This window comes from Uloborus diversus, chromosome 2 (genome assembly GCF_026930045.1).
Source record: "Uloborus diversus isolate 005 chromosome 2, Udiv.v.3.1, whole genome shotgun sequence".
Lineage (NCBI taxonomy): Eukaryota > Metazoa > Arthropoda > Arachnida > Araneae > Uloboridae > Uloborus > Uloborus diversus.
This window is the reverse complement of record NC_072732.1, coordinates 112,105,746-112,125,816: the sequence shown is the minus strand read 5'-3', so window position 1 is coordinate 112,125,816 and position 20,071 is coordinate 112,105,746. Positions and strand designations below refer to the sequence as shown.

At 34.4% G+C, this 20,071-nt stretch overlaps 1 long non-coding RNA gene across 1 annotated transcript; it reads right to left on the bottom strand.

The window, feature by feature from the left end:
* Positions 1 to 3,429: 3,429 nt before the first annotated feature.
* LOC129217248 (uncharacterized) lies at positions 3,430 to 17,460 on the bottom strand. The gene is made up of 4 exons (XR_008580203.1): positions 17,310 to 17,460; positions 14,981 to 15,229; positions 7,835 to 7,917; positions 3,430 to 5,938 (listed from the first exon to the last, which is right to left on the bottom strand). It is a non-coding gene; the product is annotated as an uncharacterized LOC129217248 (long non-coding RNA).
* Between the last annotated feature and the right edge of the window lie 2,611 nt (positions 17,461 to 20,071).

Below are 20,071 nucleotides of genomic sequence, written 5' to 3'. Positions count from 1 at the left end.
AAACTCTGCAGCTAAATTTAAATTCTATATAGCTGCAAACATATTGCGTATTGGTAGACCCACCATGAGCTGTGAGGGCAGTATTTTGATAGTCCCGCATGGAAGATACTGAATTCTGAATGTGCTTATGCCTATTTACTTAAACAAGAATCTAATTATGTTTCCTTTAGTTTTATCTCAGTATCATACTTCTTAGCAATAATTTTACACCCATTTATATGCCAACAATTTTCAGTTTCATATTTAATCCCAGTCCAACCCAAACCTTTAATGCCTGAGTTTTTCATGCAGAAATGCTTATGAAGGAAGGAAATTGTGTGGAAATAATTTTTTCAATATCTGTGTTGCTGTGGAGATGAAAACTTGTAAATTAGGCAACAAAATTATTCATGTATAAGTTGGACTGCACTTGCTGATGCCTGGGTAAGTTCAAGAGGATATTTTCCCCTGGGGGTGCAGTTGGAAAATGCAACTTTTCACACCTTTCAAATGATTCTGAATTAATGGTTTTAAAGATTTCTATAAGATATTGGTTTACACGGAAGCATTTACTGTTTTAGTAGTAAATTTCAAGCATTAAGCTCTCTGCTGGATCATTTTGAAAAGTGCACAAAATGGCATTTTTTCAATGGATTACTCCGTCATACAAAAAATCGGTACAGTGAGACCTGTGTAAGTTGATCACTTGCGGTGCACTACTTTAGTGGTCAACTTAAAGAGGTGGTCAACTTACAGAGGTTGATTTATATGATAAGGGCTAATTTCGTGCCTGAAAAAAGCAATCAACTTAGACAGGTGGTCAACTTATAATGGTAGTCAACTTCACAGGTTTTACTGTACCTACAATTTAACTTATTCATGATTAGGTTTTTTACCTATAATTCACAAGTTTTCATTGGCAAAGCATCGAGGAAGGGGCTCACCGAACTTAAATTTTAGAAGGGCGAAAATTCTCAATTTCCGAATGGAACTCCAAATGACGATGATTTTGCTGAATGTAACCCAAAATTTGCCGAATGTTGCTAATTTTACCAAATCATCCGACATAATTTGTCGAACAAGGAAATGTTTGGAAAGTTATATTGACCTCCTGTGACCTCCAATTGAGGCGCACCTGCATCAATGACATTGGAAAAGTAAATTTCCCCCAATTTCCTCCTTTTAGGGGTGGTCCTACATGAAAGCATCAGGAATTTCTGGATAAGAAAGTTAATACCCCTTTATTGAAATTTGTTGGCAAATAATGAGTACAAAAGTGCAGCTAGGAAACCCTGATCTTATGATAAAACTGCAGGAATGCATTATTAGACTCTAATTCCATAAAACTAGTTTGGAGTACGTTCAAAAGTTTATATTATCTAAGTGGGACCTGTGCAAAACTCTCATCGCAGCTCCTGGAAGATCTACTGCACACAGAAGTCCTCCTCGTGGGTGTATTCACTTCTAAGGGAAGACACCCATGTGTAAGCTAAGTATTAAAATATGGTTTAAGTTTCGTAGCATTTACAGCGATTTCAAAGTTTGGGCATTTATTGATTTGTGCCACATTTTCTTAAATATTGTATTTCTCTCCTTCTTTATTGAAATATTTAAGAATAAATAATTTATCAAATTGTGATTGAGATTAATCCTACATATGTATGTTATTGAAATCACTCCATCATCGCATAACACATACATGAAAAACAATATTTGCACACTTTTCAACTTTTTCGCCAGCGATTTAGTTTTTTTTCTTTGTCAATATATTCCGGTTTTAGCTGAGTACGAAGTTTCTCATAGACGAAGAACCTACATCTTGAAGGGGTATCTGAACCACTAAAATATAGATGAAGTAAGTGCTAGACTGAAAATAACATCCGTAACCTTGCTATTGATTGGAGCCCCGACGTGTTCTGTCGTCTACTGGACGGCTATATGAAACCTAATCGGAAGGTGCCGATTCCCAAATTGTACAAAGCGTTTTCTACATATCAATAGTCGGGACAAATCTTACCTGGCAGTGTAGAAATGCTGCGAGCAGGCTCTTCGTAGCCTTCACAATGGTCCCAGGTTAGGTTTGCCTTACCTATTTTCTTACACCAAGTTTGAAACATATGAAGTCATTGTTGCTCACAATGTCATAATAAAAACTTGATTAACTTGTCTGAGTTTAGTTGCTTGTGTGCAAAATTAGGTCTAATTTACATCACTCCTATTTCACAATGCAGTTTTTAATTTTTATTAAATTTATTTTTATATAACGTTTTTTAAAAACAAGATTTCCAGATAGAAGACAGTGTCATCATAAAAAATGAGGCTCAATCGTCTCTTTTTTATTATTTTAAATAACTATGAAGTGTTATAAGCTTTTACAATAGTATCAAAATGAAGCTATAATCTACAGATAGGTGCGACATCGATGGCAAATCATCGATGTTTCAAAACCTCGATGTAAGTAGTTAAAACATCGATGGTATTGATATATTGAATAAAAAAACATCGATGTTTTCAAACATCGATCTTTTTATCAATATATAACATACATTTTTTAATATACTACACTACAGACTTACATATATGATAATCTCTAGTAAATGTTTCTCAGTGGATCAGTGAATTCTTTTGGCATTGCGTCAATTCATTGAATTATAGCTATTATTTCAGAAATTTCTAAGTATACCCACTCATAAATTGATATTTGTTAGTTTAAGCAATACAAAAGACTACGTACCTGAAGAATATATTGAAAATACTGAACCTCAAATCATGAATACAATTTAATAGGAATAATTTCGCACCACGCGTGTGAAAATGAGATCTGCATTTGAGAACTATAGGGATTCAGTACTTCTTTTGTCAGACATAAATTCTTTTGTATACAGTATAAGGTGTATGACATTGATGTCGATGTTCCAGAGAGTTCAATGTTTTGGGTCAATTTATAGATACCATCGGGTTTTTTTTTTTTTTTTTTTTTTTTTTTTTTTCATTTTGAAAATTGATGTTTTTTTTTTGAAACAATGATGTTTTTTTATGGATGTCGCTTTCTGTAAGAAATTTTATTATTATTTTCAATTAAAATACAAAACACATCAACATCGAAAAATCATTCATCCCAAAACATCGATTTTCCAAAAACATTGAGAATAAAACATCGATGTTTTCAAAACATCGACATCAATGTCGCACTCCTACTACAGACCTTTTTTTGACCCAACGAATTTTTATAGGTCACAAAAGATCAGATTAGAACGATTATACTTGCTTTAATTCAAAAAGGAACCATGTATTTTTTCACAACTGGTGGTTTGAAACCAATTAAAATGAAATGTGCATTTAATTTACAAAAATAAACCAAATATTTCAGGTAACAGCGTTCCTCTAAAACTGCAGGACTGTGTGTGTGTGTGTGTATGTGCGTACAAATTTACTAAAATCAATCCATTTCAAAAACATTGATTTTTTTTAATTTTTCTAGTAAAAATACACAGCGTAAAAATATTTCTCATAAAATTGTACCATTAGAAATTTAATATAATATCAAATGGTATAAAAACATATGTGAAAAAATTTACATATTAAAAATTTCTTTTGCTAAATTGCTTAAATTAATTTGTGCTAGGCAGTGTTATATAAATAGTCACTTTGTGCAAGACATTTATTTTTAATGCTTAATTTTTTACTTGGAATAAATGTTTAATGACCATTGTGTGCAAAGATTAATATCCATTACGTTTAAAATGACATCAACAAATTAAACGCTGTGTCTGAAAATCTTTAATGTGCAGATACTTCAACTACGATTTTTTTTCATCCAATGAGTTTTGATAAATAACTTTCGTTTTTCTTAGGACACATATTTGTGCGATCGCATCCACAGTAGTTTAATACTTAAAAAATGCTTTTTGTAGTGTTTTGTTTGATCAGTAATTCTTGATACTTTTAACTTTTGAAAAATATAAGGGTTTAGATTCATCATTGATTAACTTTGTGTCCTGCTTTTAATGTTTCACTATATTTTTAAAAATTTAGAGTAGTATAAACTTACAAATGTTTAATGTTTATAATTATACAGTTAAAATTTGTTTAATGAAAAAATGGATATGAAACGAAATTAACAATAAACATATTTCTTGCTCTTATAAAGATTTCTCTGGCAAAACAGCATTAGGCAAAAGGAAAGATGAAAATATTGGAAAATAACTGAAAAACTGATTTAAGATTTCTTTTTAACGCACCATTGCTTTGATGGTGCAAATGTTAAAGGAACATCAGAAGGAAAGGTCTTCGTTTAAAGGAAAATAAAATTAATATAAAAATATAGCTAGGATCAGTCGGGGCAAATGGTAATAAACTCTATAACCACACAGGTATCGATTTTTGAAGCTAAAATATTGGTGGGTGAAGACTAGACATCATGAAAAAGAAATTTCGAGAGAGTTGCCGAACAATTGTATAAATGTCATCATTGCTTGAAAAAATAGTTTTTTCAGTTTAGTGATCTTAAATTTCTCGCCCAGCAGGTCTATAAGCGCGAAGTAACTGATTTAAACTAGTTTTATTTGTCATACGAATGTTACTAAATGCATGTATTTATAAGTTTTACTTTCCCTGTTTTTATTGATATGCAGTTAAATGTTTCCATTGACTCATACATGGAGTTAGTGGTAACAACTAATTTTTTCATTCTTCCTGTTGTTTTAGAAGGTATAATTTTAATGTAAATTATACTTTTATGTGTTTTTTGCATAAGTTTTGCACGTAATTCAATTTTCTGTTTGATTTTTTTCTTTTAAGACGTTGACTGCCATCTACAAGTTAACTTGTAAATTGCGCTCTTTTCTAGGACACCAACTACGAGTTATCTCGTACTTGTTTACTGGCCATTTTTGTGCAATTACAATTAAACTCGGAATACATCAGTGCTAACATCATTAGAAGGTTTCAGGAAAAAGAGTCAAAAATCAATGTTGGTTGGCATAAAAAGAAAATTTATTAAAAAACGAATGAAAAATATAATTATAAAAACTAATTCAGATTTAAGAAATAAAAGTTTTAATTAAGTAATATTTTATTGTTTGTGGCACTTCCTAAAATAATCTTCCACACAAAGGAGTGGCTTCTCTTTACAGGCTGGACAGAAATAACGCGTTTCTCGCCGTTTTTTCGCTTGGGTACATATACGACATGACATTGTCTGACGCAGTTTTTTTTCTGGTAGGTGGTTTCATTTTTTATACTTTTTGATGATAATTATGCACTAGAGTTTTAAATAATATAATGTGATTAAATCAAATCGTTATTTTAGGTCAGATTTCTGAAAATTGCCGTGGCAGTCAACGTGTTAAATGATATCAGAATGCATTTGGATGATTCAGCAGGTCGCATGTGACCCATGTGCCGTAGATTGAGTATAGTTAGTGTAGAGCTTCCTAAATTTCTAGACTGGTAGCGTATATAGCGATTTTCAGCCTACATCAACCTCACTAGTGGAGGGGGGGATTGCTGTATCCATTTACCTCCTAGTCTCTGGGGTAAATACAAACACTTTGGGATAAATGTAAACATAATTTCATTTGCTAACAAGCAGTTCTAAAAGTCAAACTTATCGAACCCAGTTACTCTCATAGAGTGTAGTTCTGGACACAACGCACGAAATGCTATTTCTCAATTCATCCAAAAGAAAGTAAGGGATCTTAAACTGATTTTTTGTTTCCATTTATCGCAACTGACCCTAACCTAAAAAAAATAATAAATAAGAGAAATAATAATAATAATTGTTCCTTTCGAGATTAATTTATGAGATTAAGGTTTTCTGAGTTGGAATAATGCAGCGTATCAGATGGAAACAGTCATCATTCGACATCATCATAATTGGTCTTTCATCCATCCCATGAGTCATCTTGGAGAAATGAGCAAATGGAATTGTCACAGAAATCACAACGATTTTAGTTACCTGAAAATAATGTTAACGAACTTTACCTTTTATCATTATTTTAACATGTATAAAATCATGATTTCAATAAATAAATAAATGAATAAATACACAAATAAATAAATAAAACTAAAGTAAATAAATCTCTGATATTCGATAACGCGAGGTCAATAGTATTATCAGTCATAGAAGGGAGAAAACATCGAGTTCCTGTAAGCTTTTCTTCTGCATTATGACGGTATCTGCGCAGAGAAACCCGTTTTACGGTGATTGCGATCCATATTTCAAACAATGATGTCTAACCGTCGGATGTCTTTTGATTCGTAAAATCACAATCAATCTTTTGGATTGAAAAATTATTATCTTGCTGCCGTGTCAACAATTTAATTTGCATGTTTGGGTATTATAACCTTTTCATTCTATGTTTATTTACCATCCAAAATTTAAAAATTTTATTCCTTTACACATGACGTGTTTGTTAACAACCTTTTCATCAATGACTAAAACTGAAGGAGCGTACAAAAGAAAGTCTATTTTTTAAAAATTATTTTGAACAGAATATTTGAAACATAATACAAAAAAAAAAACTGAAAGGGCTACTTTTTCAAGTACGCGGACACTTTTTTCTACTTGGTTGCACCTTGTCTGCTTTATTAACACAGAGTGAATCGTTTTCTTTCTTGCATTCTTTTCTTGCACCTCTTTAAATCGGCAGCTCTCAAACTGAAGGTAATTACCCCCAAAGTGGTAGGATGGGATTTTCCAAGGGGTAACATTAAGTACCAGGTAAAATAAAATTATAAAAAATCATATATATCAAATCTACCTAATCGATAATCAGTGATTCATAAAAAAAAAAAAAAAAAAATTAAGCCTCAAATAAACTTGTTGCTCGGTTTACGATGTTCACTGGCCGATACAGCAACTAATAAAAAAAGTGTTATAACTAAAGAATATCATAATATTAACCGTTTCATTTACTGCTACTTGATTTCATAACTAAGAGACAGGGTTTCTTTATCTAAATGGTTAAAATGTTAAAATTAATGCTAAAACTGTTATTTATTTTTGTAATTTAGAGAAACAAATTTAAAACCTTTTTTTTATTCTTAATTTTTTTTCGGGGAGGGGGGGGGGGTATTTGCTAACATATTACCAGCTTCATGGGTAAAAGCCACTAAAAGGTTGAGAACCACTGCTTTAAATATTTGTTTCTTTTTCCCACTAAAACATAGCTCATAGAAGCAGTAATTACAATTTTGAGTGATCAGAGAAATAAATTAGTTAAGGGTGATATCAATGAAGAAGAAAGTTCTTCAATTGAAGAATGAATTATTTTTAAGACCAATTTCACGCAACGCTGCACTGGATCAGTTTTTCTTCTAATGTTTTCGTCAAATTAGACTTTTTTATTTTTCTAACTTTTCCTCTAATGTAAAGTTAATGATAAAAAAACTCAATCAATTGTAGGAGTTAAACTAAAGCAGACTAAATCGGATTTCTTTATTTTTTTTTCATATTGTCCTAACCCTTTCGTTTCATTAATAATTTTACGTGATTTGTAGCTTTTTGTAAAAACATAATTCGAAACTTTCGTTGTGATCGCAACTGAAACTTCATAGAAATATTTGAAAGAGTCAATGAAATAAGATTGCATCTGCATTAGATTATATTTTAGACAGCTGAACAAAAATTTATCTCATGAACGAAGTGCTGCCTTCTAGAATTCTAAAGCAGTCGGAGATGGCTAAATTTAATTTTTTGACAACCTGTTCTACAAGATATTTATTTAGCAGAAACATGCGAACTTGCTTCCACGTTTAGCTTCCACAAAATTGAACTCTACATGAAAGGAGTAGGAAGCCATCAAAGTTAGTAAGAAAGTTCAATGTTCTTGATATTGAAAATGTTCCGTACCTGGGAAAACCGGTACGGATTCTGTTAGAAGTCTTGATCAGATCCATCGTAGGGGAGGGACGGGATATGCCCTCACATCAGCACTGTGAACGAAAAATTGTTGGGAATAAGCTAAAGCTAATTGATGAATGATTCCTCCAGAGGCTACATTACTATCATTATTGAATAACAAGGAACAATCACTCCTCCGTTTCAAATCAGTCGCTATATTTAGATTGAACATTGTGCTTCAATTGGTTGTTACAATTAAATACTTATGTACTAAATATTAAAATTGATGTTTTTATGATTTTACTTAAACTTTTTCAGAGATTGAAGGGGGTATGCTATCATTCAACGTAATTTATTTACCAACCGCTCCTCCTTAAATCAGTACCGAATTAGTTTCAAAAACTCAGGGTTTGTGTGCTCTTAAGCCAGGCCCCATTCTGTGAGAACTCTTCCACCAGTAATTGCTTAAAACTACATTCTAGTTCAGTGGTTCCCAACCTGAGGGTAATAACCCCCAAAGTGATAAAGTAAAGTTTTCTGATGGGAAAAATAGGTACCAAGATAAGGTCATTGTTCGATCGCCAAACAAAAGGATCAAAACTCATGTACATCAAATCTACTTAATCAATATTCAATAGTGATTGATAAAAAAAAGACAACTTGAAGCTGGACTTACTATGTGCACTTGCCGAAACAGCAACTATTAAGTAGATTTTGATAACTAAGCAATCAACCGTATCATTTACTGAAAATTGAGTTTATAACAATTTGCTAAGAAACAGGTTTTTTCCTTATCTAGATGATTAAAATGAAAGTTAATGTCATTATTCGTTTTCGCAATTTAGTAAAAGCAAAAATTCATTTCATTTTTAGAATAACGTTTTTGGAGATAATTTCTAATAAACTACCCTCTTTATGAGTAATTGTTGGGAACCACTGTTCTAGTTTATGAATCGTACATTCATTAGAAAACAAGCTGATCTTTCTAGTATAATGGTAGTAGAATCGTTACAGAATGGGGCGTGACCTTAAAGTACGTGAACTCCCGATTCTTAAAACTGATTTGGTGCGCACTTAAGGAGATAATGATAGGTAAATAAATTTTGTTAACTGTTAGCACAGTGCTCTGAAATCTCAAAAATGTTCAAACAAAATAATAAGGTCATCAGTATCAATAATAAGTACAAAAATATTCAAACGTAGCTACTAATTTGAGACCGAAGGAGTATAATGAGTTTACTTTAACAATGGGCTTCATCTGTGAATGAATGGGGAATTACGAGCCCCTACAAAAAGGAACATGGCTTAAAAGTGTGCAAACTCTGGATTTTTGAAACTGATTTGGTACGCACTTGAGGAGGAAAGGAGGGGATATTAGGTAATAAATGATCTTAACCAATAATATAGGGCCCTAAAATCTCTAAAAAATGTTCAAACATAATCATAAAATCATCAGTATCAATAATCAGTACAAAAACTTTCAAACTAATTTTAGACTGAGGGAGTATAATGAACTTACTTTGCGAATTGGTTTCATGTGTGCATGAATGGGTTTAAATTGCAAATTATTTCTTAAACTACTTACTGTCAAATAAAATATAGTTTACAAAACTAAAAAATCACGCTTTTGTAGCAAAATGAACTAAGAAGTGAAAAATAATCTTTGGATGATAGTAATTGACCAATCACTTAATTTTAATGTAATACAAAAAAGCGCGGGGGGGGCTTCTTATCAGTTGTCTTTAATTTCTTCCATTTGTTGTCCAAGCAAAAATGTAAATAGACAGCACCCTCACGCTTTTTTGTATTACATTAAAATTAAGTGATTGGTCAACTACTATCATCCAAAGATTATTTTTCACTTCTTAGTTCATTTTGCTACAAAAGCGTGTTTTTTTAGTTTTTTAAACTATTATTTTATTTTTCTGTTTTTTAGTCTTATGTTGGAGAATTATCAGGCGACGAAGTTATTTAATTAACGAGTGCGAGGTAATATCTTAAAGTTAAGACAAGGACACCCCGATGGGAAGCTACTGTGAGTCACCGATGTATGTTTGCGGAAATCATATTTACATTACTTTGAAAATTTGAGATGCATTTGAATAAAAGTTTGTTCAACAATGGTCTGATCAGCAATGAATTTCCAATTGAAGGCTCACCTAAATTTTGGCATGAAATTAGTTAAAAACAATTATATTTCATGTTCTAATTATCTTGGAACATTGGAACAAATTTAGTCTGATGCAGAAAAATTAAAGATTTTTGTAGATATTTTGAAATAATTTTTGCGAGCATTTTTTAATGTATTTTTTAAAAAATTTCCTTTTTCACATTGTTGTATTTATGCCAAAATATTAATCAAAATTGGAGGAAACTAACAATTAAAAGAGTTAATTAATTAATTTGATATAGAATATTGCATTATCATCGGGTTTGAGGTCGCGTGCCGAATTTCAAAAGAGTCTGATCGGAGGAAGTGGACGAAATTTGAGCTGTAAGATTCCGTTACAAGATACATACATACATACATACATGCAGTTGAAGCTAATAAAAGCGTGTTAAAAAAGAAAAAAATGCTTTCATTGTAAAAGTTAAAATTTCTATGAAAGACATTTGCATTCTTAATGTTCTGTTGCTTGGCCACATTTAAGATCCCTGAAGTATTTGGAGAAAAGGTTAATTTTTTCATGCTTAATATTATTATAAATTGGATCAACTGCTTGATACTGCTTTAAGGCAGGAAGTTCAGGTAATTGCAGTACAGGAAACGAAATTAAAGGAAAGCACAGCATTAAAAGTAAATGGTCTTAAGATCTTTAGAGTTGATCGTAAAACTAAGAGTGGAGGAGGCTTGGCCTTCTTCATAAGAGATATTAATTATCATAGTATTGACTTTCCTACCAATCAGCTATCTGCCTTGGAAACCCATGGTATCAGAACTCATTGGAGAGGCAAGCCACTTGACATCATTAGCGTTCATTATCCACCTAATCAAAAGCCGCTTCCTTCAATTCTTTCTTATCTTCTTAATAAGAGTTTTATTATCGTGGGTGACCTCAATGCCAAACACCCCTTTTGCGGCTGTTCTTGTACTAATGTAAAAGGAGAGGAATTACTACAGTTGTTGGATTACACAGAATCCATGATTCTTAACGATGGCACGCATACGCATTTAGGATCAGTGTTAGGGCCTGTTTTGTTCATTGTTTTTATGAACGATATTCACAAAAATAATTCAGGGAACATGAATTGTTTTGCTGATGATGCCAAAGTTATGGGGACTAGAAAATGAAGAACAAACAAAACAGCTGCAGGAGGATCTAGATCATATTACGGAGTGGGCTGATAAATGGGGCATGGCTGTTAATGTTGGGAAATGTCAAGTGCTACATTTAGGGCATGGAAATAAGTGTACAAGTTATTATTTGCAAGGTTCAGTCATTAGTCAGGCAGACAAAGTTACTGATCTGGGGGTCCTAATAAGTCAGGATTTAAAGTTTAGCCAACAGTGCAGCATTGCCAGTAACAAGGCCAATAAGATGCTTGGGTTTATCAATAGATCTATTTCAAACAAATCTAAAGAAGTTCTGCCCTTATATAGAAGTTTGGTAAGACCTCATTTGGAGTATGCTGTTCAGTTTTGGTCTCCTTATCTTAAGAAAGACATTAATGTATTGGAAAGGGTTCAAAGGTGGGCTACAAGGCTAATAAATGGACTTTCTCACTTAGTTTATGATTCCAGGCTTAGAAGGCTAAAAATGTACAGTCTTGAGCAAAGAAGAGACCGAGGGGAAATGATTCAATTATTTAAATTTATTAAAATGAAAGATGTTACGGGGCTGAAGTTTAGCACTGAAAACAGGACAAGGGGTCATTGTTTTAAGATATTTAAATCTCAGGCTAACATGGATGTTAGGAAAAATTATTATTTTAGCAGGGCAGTGGAACCTTGGAACAGTTTACCAGAAGAGGTGGTAATGAGCAAGGGAGTAGATAGTTTTAAGAGGGCCATTGATCTTCACTGGGGATTGTAAATTGACTAGGTCCAGTCTAGCTGGGCCCAGAGCCTGTTGCTGGTCGTCACTTTTGTATTTGTATTTGTATACCTTTACCTCCTACAGCTACAACACTTCCGCTGCCCTGGACATTGCAATTACTAGCTCGGAATTATTTTCTCAATGTTCTTGGAGGGTCTTGGACAGCATTGGCAGTGATTATTTCCCTGTCCTTACCAATTTCAATAAAAGACAGAAAGTGCAGCCCAAACGGAATAATTTCTGGAGTTTTAAAACGGCAAACTTGAACTCTTACAGGGATTCTGTTGACCTAAGATTGTCTTCAACCCCCGTTACTAATGACCTTGAAGAGAACTGGACAAATTTTAAGAACATCATTCTTGACAATGCAAAGCTCTATATCCCAAGAGGAAACGTCAAGCAGTATGTACCTTTCTTTACCCATCATTCTCCAAGTCTAAAGCCACTCTTAGATAGGAGAAAACAGACTGTTTGAGTCTTTAACAACAGTGATGGTTCAAATGACAGTCACGTTGGTCTTAGGACAGAAATTAATTAGATTAATGCAGAAATTAAGAAATCTAACGCACAACTAAAGAGATCAAGATGGAGAGAAGTGTGAAAAAATCTGGATTCAAGAACTACAAACACAAAACTTTGGCGAATTGTTAAGAACATAAATAAAGAGAAAGAACAGTGTCGACAGAGCTCAGTTGTCGACACTAATGGAAAGGTTTTCCCGGGGGCCAAAGCAGCAGCAAATAGCCTGGCGCAGGCAACTAGCAAGTTGGTCTTCACTGGAGAAGAAAATTCTATAAAGAAAAGAGCAAAAAACATCATACATGGCTGTCGAACCTCTGATGTGGTTGATCAGGGCCTGTCTGGAGCGCAAGAACTTATAACAATGAGAACTTTTTTAGCTATGGCCTTTTTGGGTTTGACTAAATCTCCTGGCTCCGATGGTGTATTTGGTCGGATGCTTGAAAATCTGGGTCCCAGGGGAAAACAGAGACTTCTAGATATTATTAACCTATCCCGGAAAATCGACCGCCTTCCAGCAGAATGGAAAAGAGCTACCATTATTCCTATCAAAAAAGCAGGCAAAAAGAGTTGGGCTCCAAAAGGCTTTAGACCCATCGCCCTAAGAAGTACGGCTTGCAAAATAATTTAGAAAATAATACTAATCAGAATTCAGTACTATTTAGACAGCAAAAACATATTACCAAGTGAACAATATGGATTCAGGAGAGGCCATAGTACTGTAGATCAAATTCTTTTTTTCCGTCAGAGCATTAGGGACGCCTAAAATCTTATGCCCACCCACCATACTGTGGCTGCTCTTCTGGATCTTACGAAAGCGTTCGATAGAGTCTGGAAGAACAAGCTGCTAATTAAACTTCATGACACTTTCAATATTCGTGGATTTCGGATTTCCTGCATCATAGATCTATCAGAGTGAACTTTAATAACACTCTTTCGGACCCCGTTATGCTTGGTCAGGGAGTCCCTCAGTGCTCTGTCTTCAGCCCTACTCTCTTTTCCTTACTTTTAGCAGGCATTGAGAGGACACACTCAGTGGAGATGAATGTTGTATTGTTCGTAGACGACATTGTTGTCTGGTGCACAGGGAATGACTTGGATGAGATGGAAAGGAATCTCAACAACATCTTATCCTCTATTTTAGAATACGCTTTGGAGTATGAACTTTGTTTTAATCCTGAAAAGTCCATCGCCACTTTCTTTATCACCAACAAAAGATTATACAACTATCAACCAAAGCTAAAGATGGACAACAAGAATCTTACTTATGAAAAGCACCCAAAATTTCTCGGATATGTCCTAGATCCTGAATGGTCAAGTCATAAGCACATTGAATATATTTCCTCAAAATGTAGAAAACGCTTAAATATTCTCAAATTTATTGCGGGAAAAGACTGGGAAGCCGATGCTATTACATTGAGAGAACTTTTTGGCTCTCATTAGACCTATCCTGGAGTATAGCTTACCTGTGCACTGCTGCTGATCTAACACCAACCTTGACAAATTGGCAAAGATTCAACTCAGCGCTGCGAGAATAATCACTGGACTGAGATGTAGTTGTCCAAAAGAAATAGTCCTCTACAAGGCTGATCTCCAACATCTCCATACTAGAAGCAAGGCTATCCTCGACAAATATTTCAACAAACTCTCTAGCTACGAACATCATAATAAAACGTCTTCATGCCTTAATAACTAGCAGAATAATCAAAGACTGAAGAGAAACAGATCATTCAGATTCAGCCATGTTGAACAACTGCATCTACCTTCTTCTGATGTCGAGCCCTACTCCTTAAAATCTTGTCCGAGTCCTTCTGAGGGACTCTCCAGAGTCTTACCATTTAAGCTAATCTGCTCCGGTCACAAAGCAAGATCTCATTCCGGCTCATCTTAGGCTCCTAGCATTGGAAGTTATAAATGAGATCCCCTGCGCTGCCATTAAAATTGACACAGATGGTAGCAGACTGGACGATCGTGCAAGTAGTAGGCTCTACATTGAAAATTCTGGGCATAACTTTTCCATTAGCTTCCGCAACCCAGATTTCTCCTCTCTTTAAAAGTGAACTTACCACAATTAATCTGGACCTCGAAGCAATCATTAACGAAAATGACTTTGGGGAACTCTGGATCCTATCGGACAGTCGCAGCTCCCTTCAACATCTATACAGTTGGATTCAAGTTGGAGACAAAACAAGCATCTCCATCCTTCATAACCTCCAACTTATATCAAAGCTTCACGAGGTTCATTTTCAGTGGATACCATCCCACGTAGATATGTTTGGAAATGAGCAAGCGAATCGCTTAGCCAAGGAGGGCTGTAGTCTCTCGACACCCTTTTCCTCTGCCCTTACCTACTCAGAGCACCAGTCCAAAATTAATCATCATATATCAAAAGAGTGGAAGATCCCTCCATCCCACCGTATGCTCCTTTATGATTCTTGTTTGTTACGATGTGCCTGACCTCCATGCACATTTCTGACACATTGTTCCAATCACCCTGCATTTAGGTTTACGAAGCAGTTATACTTCGACATTTATTTAAAAAACATAAAATTAACTGTCGCTTTACATACATATAAAATTTAATATTTATTTATCTTACCTAGGTATCGCAGGAGCAGTTGTTGCTGATGCTTTACACTCCTTCAAAGGTTTGCTGCCCTGAATAAATTGAATTGCCATAGCACAGCACACGTGACCCAGCAAACAACAAGGTGGACTTAGGATAGGAAAAAGAGAACATATTTCTTTGCTACATCCAAAGGCTTCTATCTGTTGGGGCGCTAGCAGGTTGATTACCAACAATAGAACCAGGCAATGGCACCAAGAACGCATCACTCCTGTGAACCTGCTGAAAATAAGAAACACACATGTTCAGGTTAAAGAATTTTAAGATATATTGCTTCTCTGCTAGTAATGGTGGAAAACAGACCTTACGGTTAAATTAAGGAGTTTGAAAGTTCACTCCAGTACAATTTCGTTTATTGGAGATTCACTTGCTCAACATGATGTATTATATGAGGTAATGGAAGAATAGAAGTTGATAAATCTTTAACAAGAACAACCAACGAGTTACATTAGAGTTGGTTGTGGTAAGTGGAACCTTTTTTAGAACAGTTCGTTTTTGAAGCCTTATACAAACGTTTTGAACCAAAAAAAAAAACACTTGTTTACTAATTTTATCTTTAATCAACAAAACTTCATCAATATTTCCTTACTTCAAATATTCTTAGCGATTTTTATTTTATTAATCATATGAGTGTCCTTACTTTATAAGAAGGCCATCTACCTTTTATATTTAAATTTAAACCAAGCATACTTAAAAATTAGGTAAGTCAGCCTCACTTAACCAAGTATGTAATTTTTTAGTGCGAAATATTTTTTTTTGTAATTGCATCCATTTATGAGATATCTAATGACATTGAAATCATTGTGACAGAATGTTATAAAACAAAAAGTCAAACAATTACATCTATGAAATTTAATAAAAACCTTGTAGATATATATTTTACTTTATAAAGCAGTGCTAAATTAATAAAGTACAATTGATTTAGATGAATTTAAATAAACTAGCAAAAAATATAAGTTGAAAAAGAAATTGGAAACACTAAATGGCAGCGTCTATTTAAAGTTGGCGGAGAACGAATCATTATCCCTTCATCCTCAGTAATAAATCTAACATCGTCTGGATCAAGCAAAAAAAAAAAAAAAAAGTTCCACCAATTCTATTTTCCTTGCAAATTTAATGGTATTTTTTTCATTTGCATCATCAGTTTCCAACATTAGAGTTACATAAATACTTTATGGTTTGCTTTGATGCAAGTTTGACAAATACATAGTCACCAGTTTTTCATTTCACCAGGTGATGCATTTTTTTTACCACCACTGTACACCGCCAGCTCAGTCATTCCAGCCAAGGACTGCAGTTTCATGCTTGTTAGCATTCAACAGCCTGGCATAGGAAATGACTGAGCTGGAGGTGGAAAACAAGCACGAAACTGCAGTCCTTGGCTGGAATGACTAAGCTGGCTGTGTATTTCATGTATTTCTACCTTAGCCCTGGCTATAGAGCGCTACTTACCCACTCACACCAATGGCCGAATGACCCACTTACCCCAACCTACAAACACTACACATTTCTATAAATCGTTACAAGAATTTAAATTTTAAGTCTGTTTGAAGTTTGCGAATCTAATTCAAATTTCTGTTGTTCTGTTGTATAACGAAGTGTTAAAACATTTGTAACGTGAGAGAGTACAATAAATGGGAGGGGGTATAAAACTTAAAATGTGTAGGAAAAAAAAAATTTTAAACTTATTTTTAAAAACTCTATTTAAAATTTACTTTGAAGAGCCCTCGGCTAACGATTATGGTACTCCCGTTGGAGAAAACCACATCCTCGTACATCCACGCAATCATCTTCTGCGACAAAATAAAGCCATGTAACTATCAACATAGCACACTAGAGGATGAGGGGCAGTGCCCCAGGAGTCTCAAGCAACGAACTTATATTTCCGTTGCACATTCAAAAATATTTTATTGGTAAGACAAAAAAAAGATAAATTTTTATATTAAAAATATCGCAGATAGTAGACAAAATTTATCTTAATTTATTTATGATTTGCGTTGGGAAAACAAATCGTCAAGCCTATTTACAACGTTATGAAAACATATTGTCAGGCTAATACATCAGTAGAATAAGATTCCATTTTTACACCTGACTGCACCGGAAACAACAAAGTTTGCTGGAGTGAATCCTAGAAGTCTCATCTTCTAGGTCAAGTCCGCAAACTCATTTACATAATCAAAACGATTTGTATACTTTTCGTAAAGAAAGAACAAAATTTCAAACTTATTAAAGCAGGAAATTTCGTGAACTTTTACACTTTAAAATATTAGCTTGTTCCTTTGGGATAAATAAATATACTTACCGAGCTTGTCGATCCTCAAAAGTCTTTGAGTAAGGAACTTTCCCTCTTGGAGTTCTATGTCTTCGGGATTAATGAATGGTAATAGGGGCAAAGAATGTATATCAAATGCGAATGTTTATAATAGGTCTCGAGCGCATGACGCGGGAATGGATCGCTTGGTTAGCCAAGAGGTGGACTGGGCCCATTGTCAAAGCTCAAGGAGCCGAGGAAGGATGGATGGAGCCAGCATTCAATGGATCGTATATCTTCGAAGGGATGGAATGAATCTCTTGGCATTGGATTGGGGGTTCGCCTCGACTAAGGATGGGGTATTCCCCCGATGAAGTGTGAACAAGCGAAAGGATTTAGGAGTTCTAAACCAACGGCTACCAACCGACAAGGAGCAATTCGCTTTGAAAGCTAGACTGACATCTGCAACCGCGATGTCTTCGGCAGAAAGGAAATGCCGTCTGAAATAATTGCAATACGTGAAAATTCTTATCTTTCAAGGTTTATCAACACATTTTTTTTTTTTTTTTTTTTGGCATAATTTACTGCTTGGTTGAATGTATTGTTTGTGGAGAAATATTTGTCTGGTAAACGTTTTTCATGTTATGCAGGTATATCTCATTTTCTAGTACAGTTAGTTTATTGGTAATTTAAATTTTAAAACGATTCAACATTCGATATTGAATCTCATTTACATTGTAAGTATCTACCTTTCGAAGAGTTTACACATTATAAGTGCATGCGTTCAGCTATATTTTTGGAAAATATGAAACTGTCACTGGATGCTTTGAATCTCTGTTAATTTTTAGGCATGCACTGACAAAGCAGGCACAAGAAAACATTTTGCATTCTTTAAAACTTAAATTTTAAAGAGCGACTCACTGTAGAGGCAAGACATAAAAGAGTTGTTTTGTGCCTGAGAAATTCTTTAAACAAAAAATGTTGATTTCTACACAACATGAACATGTGCGTTCACCGTATAAATAGCACAGCCTTACCGAAGAGAGCAAATTACTAGTTAGATCTAAAGGTCAGAAAGTAAATTCCGAAAAAAAAGGTGAAAACGTACTGCGATCTGAAAAATATTGATTATGTCAACGCGTGCTATAGTCACTATAGTACATCACATTGGCCGAAATTCTCAACAAGCAATGACTTTCGTTTAATGTACGTATGTACAAAGTACACACTACTGACGTACAACAGATGTAAGTAGGCTCAGCAAGAAAAGTATTACCTTTCCATTTCATTAATTAAAACCTCCCTCTCTCTCGCACGTTCCTGAAGTAGTTTTTTTTTCCTCTCATTTTTAACATGCATTCAGCAATTTATTAAAATAGACGGATCATTAAAGTTCTAGTGCAATACAAACACTATAACATAATAAATTGATGGGGTTACATGCACCCCATCTCATTATACTTACGTTACAAAAGAAATCGCCTCACTAGTTAAAGATCAAGGTCTAACACACAAAAAACCTATTTCTCTTCTTTACTTTCGTTATTTAAAGTTTTTTAGAACAGTTTGTAATGCTCACAAAGCTTTTCTTAACCTGTAGTTCTTACCATATATATTTATTGTTAGTGCGACAGCAATTGCACTAAACACAGTCTCTTTACAAATCATCTCATGACTCGCAAGAACTGTGCGAATAAAGCACAGAAACAGTCAAGTAGCAATTTTTAGTTACATTCACACATACCAGTTTTGAATGCAGAGTTAACATAAAAGAATATCCCGGTTTTGGAAATTTATATTTCATAAACTATTACACTTACCTCTAAAAATGATGCATAAAAGTAAAGATAAACTGTCCAATTTTTTTTTTAACCTAGGTAACTACTTAATCATGCGCGTGTCGCAGTCAGAAATTCCTTCTGGAGGAGTTTTTTAATCGCATTAGTCCTTACACGCGTATGGACTTCTTTATTAGGATTGGCAACAACGTTAAAACAAAGACCTTTGGGGGTGTTTTTACCCCCGCTGCGCCACTGACGTTACGCAATGCTGGACTGGTTGTGCAGGTGAGGATGATTTATCCTTTATGTCAGTGGTTCCCAAACCATGGGCCACGACCCACTTGTGGGCCGCGAACAGCGTGTTACTGGGCCGTGGACACTAGTCGAGAATCTGAAACATCATGATAAAACTTGGGTTCTTAATTTCCGTTTTTTGCGAAAATTCACTTATTAGATATACCGACACTCACTCATGAGCTCTCCCTGACTCATAGCCATTAAGGAACTTCAAGATTAAGATTTTTCATACTTCTTAGGAACTTTCCCCTATAATTGAATATGAAATCTAATGAATCAGAAACTCCTTTAAAGAAAATTGCCAAGCATTAGCTTCAAGCATCAAGTTATAAATGCTCTTTCTTTGTTGAACTGGCATGACTGACCAGTGAATTGGTACATTTCAGGGGATTTTCGACAACCTACCTATTAGAATGAGACTTTTCATTGCAGTTTTTAAATAAAAGTAATGTAGAAATGGATCGAATGTTGCAAATTATTTTAGACTACGACTATAAATTTTCAATCCAGATATCAACCCCTCTCCAGATTGTTTCCCCGTCTGTGGAAATAATATATATTAGTTAGTGCGCCTCAATGGTGTTTTGTACAGAACTGGTGGGCCGTACAACTAAAAAGGTTGGGAACCGCTACTTTATGCGTTGGCCAGCCAGATCCCTAAACCTAATCAGATGCAAAGTAAGAAAAAACAACGTCAGAACAGCACAAATTCGCAGATTACTGAAGACACGTGTT